The sequence below is a fragment of the Pagrus major genome, chromosome 21, assembly GCF_040436345.1.
Source record: "Pagrus major chromosome 21, Pma_NU_1.0".
Classification (NCBI taxonomy): Eukaryota; Metazoa; Chordata; class Actinopteri; order Spariformes; family Sparidae; genus Pagrus; species Pagrus major.
This window is the reverse complement of record NC_133235.1, coordinates 31825247-31831672: the sequence shown is the minus strand read 5'-3', so window position 1 is coordinate 31831672 and position 6426 is coordinate 31825247.

Genomic DNA, 6426 nt, shown 5'->3' with positions numbered 1-6426 from the left:
GTGTGTTTTAGAAACAGCCTTGTTTTTATGGATTTCAGTTTGGCTTCAGAGCAACAGTCAGAAACAGAATCAACTTCATGGGCCATGTATGTTGACACCTACAAGTCATTTGACTCTGGTTGTAAGTAGCTCTCAATATACTTTCACACAGTAGCAAGAACAAATGTACAGGAAGATGTGAATATAAGCATACAGCTAAACAAGGACAACTAAGCTAAAGAAAGAGAAGCAAACAGAAACATATAGCTATTATATACAAGTCAGTAGGTGAGGCTGTGCCACCAGGTTCAGTGCTGAGCCCCTTTTATAATTGTGTCAGTGTGGATGTAAAACTCTACGCTGATGACACTGTTGTTTACACACATGAACAAACAGCAGAGCGAGCTGCTTTGAAGCTACAACTGCTATAAAATGATCACACAGCAGCTTCATCAGTCCACCTCCAGTTTGAATGTTGGCTAAAAGATGGCTGTGTTTATTTTTAATCAACCAATAAAATATCAACCAATAAAATATAATTTAGCTCTTACAGCTTTTACACCAGAATCATTCAGCGTATTTTGACAGCAGTCACACACCATCACACAATACATGAGTGTAGATGAGTTTGTAAGTCAGAAGAAAACAGCCGTGAAGCTTAAAAACAGGCTTCATGCCACAATAATGTGTCACATAAGGAGCGGTGTGAGTGAAGCACAGACAGCTGCACTGATACAAACTGAAGCTAGAAGGTGACTGACAGGAGATCAGTGGCTCAGTGGGGTTAACCAGGTGAAGTATTTGAAACTGACCACTGACTGAGACGGACACTCGACTCTGACGGCTCTGACAGCAGCTTTCTGATCAGCTGGAACCTCATTACGAGACCTGAGGTGAACAAACATGGACGCTCCACTTCTGCCTCATAAACTCAAACAGATGTTTTTATTGAAACAACAAGATGACTTTCTCTCTGTGGTTTGTGTTTCTGTCTGAGTGGTTTGTGTTCTGTCGCTCTGATCGATGAGAACAGACAGATGGCATGTTTCTGTAAATGTTACAGTCGTGGAGTCGCTGCTTCAAATCCTCTCGTGGTCATTAAATACTTTGAGGGCGAAAAGTTTGAATTTGTTTGAAATTGTATTTTGTACAGAGGAGAAATTTATGAGATGATGGAAGATATCAGAAACACCAACATTTAACAATTGTTTCTTTCTTTAGCTGCAAAAACAATTTGAGAACATGAGAAAAAATATTATTAATTATTAATCATGATGTACAAATCATGTATTATCATATATTATTGACATATTACTACACATTATTATTATATATATATATATGAACAGTTTGATTATATTGTGTTTTAGTAGTAATTTAATAATCAAATTGAGTGAAATATGAGAACATGAACCTTTACACACACTGACTAATATACAGTAAATGTGGACTTTGTTCTTTTTTAATGTCTCTTTTATTTTAGCTGAAAATTAAACATTTTTTTGCTCCATTCTTCAAAATAAGCTGAAGGATGTTTCATGTACACTGGATGTTTATGTAGTTTTGTATGTATAGCACATGTTTTCATGTGTTTGCTGTTGTATTCACTAAATATTTTAAAACATTTTTACTTTTTGCATATGTGCCTTTTCTGTGAATGATTAATCTATTTTCAGTATTATTTGTATGATGGTGTGTCCGTCTCCCAGGTGAATAAGACAGGTGAAAGCTGAGACAGTGAGTACTGAGTGCTGAAATCAAACTGAAGTTCCTGGAATGATTCTTTAACTGGAGTCCGTGGTTGTAACTGTCATTGTGTTGTTCATGTGAACAAGTGCAGCTGACGGTGAGAAGGCTGCAGAGCAGAAACCCACACAGCCCGTCTGCTGCAGGAAGGAAGTGCTGGTTGGCTGGTTGGAGTCCTAATAACCACTGAGAACAGATTCACATCTGCTGATGTACACACTCATCAACTCCTCTCCCTCTCTGGTCTGGTTTGTCTTTTCTCTTGTTGTCTGGAAGCCTTTTTTCCACTGAGCCCTCCACCCACACAAAGCTGAACTGAGCCCAGAGACCAACAGTGACCCCCCACCTGGAGCTCACTTCCATAAATATAATCAAGTACTATAGCTATTGGCATTTTTTCTTCTCATTCATAATAAAATAACAAACGGCAGCTGATTTGCTTAGTTTTCTACAAATATTTTCTGAGATGAAGCTCTAGTGAAAGTTCAATCAGTGAAATCAGGTCATTGCCGCGTTGGGACCCACAGATGAAGTCGTTCAAAATGGACTCTAAACTGAACTTGCCAGCTGCAGTTCCAGCAGGCCCGAAGAACTTCTCCTCACAGCAGTGACATGAGGTCCTGCTAGTATTCCAGCTCAGTTAGCACCAGCAGCTGCAATGGAAAGCTTGCCAGCTAACACCACAATCTGAAGAACACAAAGCAAGTTGCTATCCCTGCAAAGGAAAGGAGCGACCAGTTTCCTCAAACTACCTTCTTTCATCGGACATTGCACAGCAAGAACAGAAGTTTTCAACACTGGGATTTCAACATTCTCCTGCCTGGCTCGTCAGCCAAAGAACCACCAGCACTTTTTCTTCAAAGACTGGTAACGTTGAATTGGGCCTAGAGAGCACACAGCATAGCATAGCAACTAACTATCTTCTCTTACTTGGCACAATCAGAAAACCGACAGTTCAGTACCTTTTTATGAGACTGATTTATTGAATTGGCTATCTTTTCCCTTCTGTAAGGGTGGTGCTCCCGAGGCAATCTAATGTAAAATTGGATCTTATTATTTATCATAATTAAAAGGAGCAAAGGGAGCAGTGTCTTGTGTGTATTCAAAATTGCACATGACAACAACAGTGTTCTGCCATGGTTTGTTCAAGCCTTGCGCAGCTTTGAACACTCACTTGTCTTCCAAGAGATCGCGTCAGCCATCTTGGCTCTCTCTCTTCAAGCCCATCCTTTTTTGGCTCTCTTTCTTTGTCTCTCTCTCTCTCTCCCTCTCCCTCTTTCACACACACACACACACACACACACTAACACACACACACAGCGTGCTTGTTTGTTGCTTGAGCTTGTCTTATTGTTTTAGTTTCATAGTTGAACTACTGTAGTTGAATGATAGATTTTTGTCAATTGAAGTATTATTGATTATTGATCAATTTGTTAACATTAATAAATTCTATTATATTGTACAGAACAGTTTCTGTGATTATTTTATGCATGTTTTGTGGTAATTGCTGTTCATGTCAGTGCTCAGATTCATTTCCTTCACTGTTCCTTTAATTCTAAATATTTTACAAATATTTACATTTAAAGTGAAACCTTCTTTTAAGACTGTTTTTGGTTATTGGTCCCTGATTCCAGGGTCGTGCCCTGTTTTAATGATTTGATTATTAAATTTGATTAATTTAATTAAAATAATTATACCTGCCCTACCACAAATTCAAACAATGGTGCCCCCGTGTGAGGTAATCGTAAAGAAATTAAGCACTCATAACTTGCCAAATATATTCAATTTAGGTTTGTAGATTGCTGTAGTGTAGGATTGGTAAGTTTTTCTTTTAGCCCTAAATAGTTTACATGCTATTTCAATTCTGAGGTCACTAACACTATTAACTTGGCTATTACTCCCCCAGAAGTGCTGAAGCCCTGTTATTAACATCCCAATAGGATAGGTTGCATGAGAGTAATTAGCATAACACCTACTGACAGGTAGGATTGTGAGTCCCAGGTAAAGCCTCTCATCTTGTGCATCAGCGTCAGCAACACAGCAGCCCTTCACATAATTTATTGAACCCACTGGCTGTCGCCGCTACTTCAGTAAAATGAGTAGACAAAACCCCAGTGTGACAGTAGCCAGTGCTCCTCATGAGTCAGATGACCCAGCCCTGCAGGATGTGGTCGCTGGTCTCCTCTGCCTCTCCATAGAAGATAGAGGCCACCTAAATGGCTGTAACGTAAGCACCAGCGATGAGAAATTACAGAAGCTATGTCAATGACCCGACTGGAAAGCTGCAACTCACCACACCAGAGGTGCTTGGTCAAATAGCACTACTGTACCAGCGCAAAGCACAGCTGCAAGCCACAGCGAACCAAGAATAGCTTGCCCAGTTGCAGCGTGACAACTTCCGCCTGCAACAAAAGGTCCAGGCCGGGAAAGATGAGACCTCCCACACACAGGTTGGAGTTCAACAGACAGATTACCTCCAATACAGACACATGCAGGCCAACCCATTCTAGTGGTAATTGCTGGTTGTGATGGTCAGTGGTCGGATTCATTTCCTTCACTGTTCCTTTAATTCTAAATATTTTACAAATATTTACATTCAAAGTGGAACCTTCTTTTAAGACTGTTTTTGGTTTGGTTATTGGTCCCTGATTCCAGGGTCGTGCCCTGTTTTAATGATTTGATTATTAAACTTGATTAATTTAATTAAAATAATTATACCTGCCCTACCACCAATTCAAACAATGGTGCCCCGTGTGAGGTAATCGTGAAGAAATTAAGCACTCATAACTTGCCAAATATATTCAATTTTGGTTTGTAGATTGCTGTAGTGTAGTAGTGGTAAGTTTTCTTTTAGCCCTAAATAGTTTAAATGCTATTTCAATTCTGAGGTCACTAACATAATACATTTAAAGTGAAACCTTCTTTTGAAACAGTTTTTGGTGTGGTTATTGGTCCCTGATTCCAGGGTGGTGCCCCGTTTTAATGATTTGATTATTAATTTTGATACATTTAATTTTAATAATTACTATCATTTATTATTAATTTGTATAACCACTCCTGCCCTACCACCAATTGCAACAATCTTTACTTCATTCATTCGTCTCTCCTGATTGAAATCTGCTTTAAATGGAATAACAGCGTCAAACCAAAGCAGACGAATGTCCGTGTGTTCCTTTAAGAAGCTGAAGGAACAGTTATGATACATTTCATATTATCTGAAGGGATGTTTGTTCTGTTATCTGTGTTATAACTCTGAACACTTTGATCATTTCCACCATGATAACCTGTTGGAAGAATGACAACATGTTGCAGCTGTCTCAGCAGACAACACATGTGTGACATTACATGTGTCTTTATGCTGTTAGATAGGTGTCACACCAATAAATCAGCTCTTCCACCATGGCTGTGTGACACATTTCAAACTAAAGCTGATCACATGCTGGATTTCTGTGTTTGCTGCTGGTGCTGACATTAAACATCACAGAGAAACACCACCACCCTGTGGTCGGTCACAGGAAGTGCAGGGACATCCACGTGATGCTGATGACGGTCGCCATGACAACACAATGAAGCTCTGACCTCTTATTTTACTGACGACAAACCCACAGTGACATCTAGTGGATAAAAAACACACAGCAGTAAATGAGGAGTATTACTGGCATTATTGTTGTGACTACTTCTAAAAATACTTCAAATACTATTTCTACTGCAACTATATTATGAACTACATTATTACTATATTATTCTGCTGCTGCCTGTTACAGTAGATGGTGTCATATTACTCTTACATGTACTATACTAACTATAACTATAGAAGTGTAACTTATCACAGCACTGTGTCACTTCACTTGAGACAGTACTGCAGTATTAGTTGAACTACATCTCTGCTGGTGGGTACTGTGTGTATTTGTACTGCTTGCCTTGTAAGCTGTAGTTGAATTGCTCTTCTATAGTTTATATTTTGATTTGTGTTGTTATTTGACAGTTTTGACAGACAGAGACAAATGATGTGGTCCTGCTGATAGTTTCATCACATCAGAAAACACTTCTATGTGTCGTTTTAAAGCTCACTTACAAACCACACATTTTCTCTCTTCATTCGGACCACTTTTTGTCCCCGACCTCTGCCTGAATACCACCTGTTTCACATCCAAGGAGGGTTTTTACAGGCAGAAGCACAGCTGTGGTGGCTTCACCAGCGTCTCTCATTGTGGCTGACCTCTACATGGAGGAAGTAGAGAGCAGAGCCCTGAGCTCCTTCCAGGGAACAGCACCAGAACCACTGCTTCACATATGAGGAGCACAGCTGGACTTCAACTCTTCTGAAGCCTCCGCTGGCTTCGTCTTTACAAACTTACCCTCTGAACTTTATCTGACGTTCTGCTGGAGATCCCAAAGTTTACACAAATACCAAATGTGTCAGGCTGGATTTTGGGGAAATGTGTGTAAAATGATGCAGCAGACATGTTGAAATGTTCCATTTGATGGAGTCTTGGCTTTGAATCTTTCACTCAGTGAAACATCATGTAGCTTTAATGAAGAGACTGAACAACAGGAGACACAATAAAGATGTGACACTGTGTGGAAAAGGTTTGATGTCATAGAAATGAAATGATTGAGTGAAATGACAGAAATGTAAGGGGACGTTTAAGGCTTCAAATCACCTTGGAGGAGTTTTGTGGATTTGTACTTTAGTCTTTT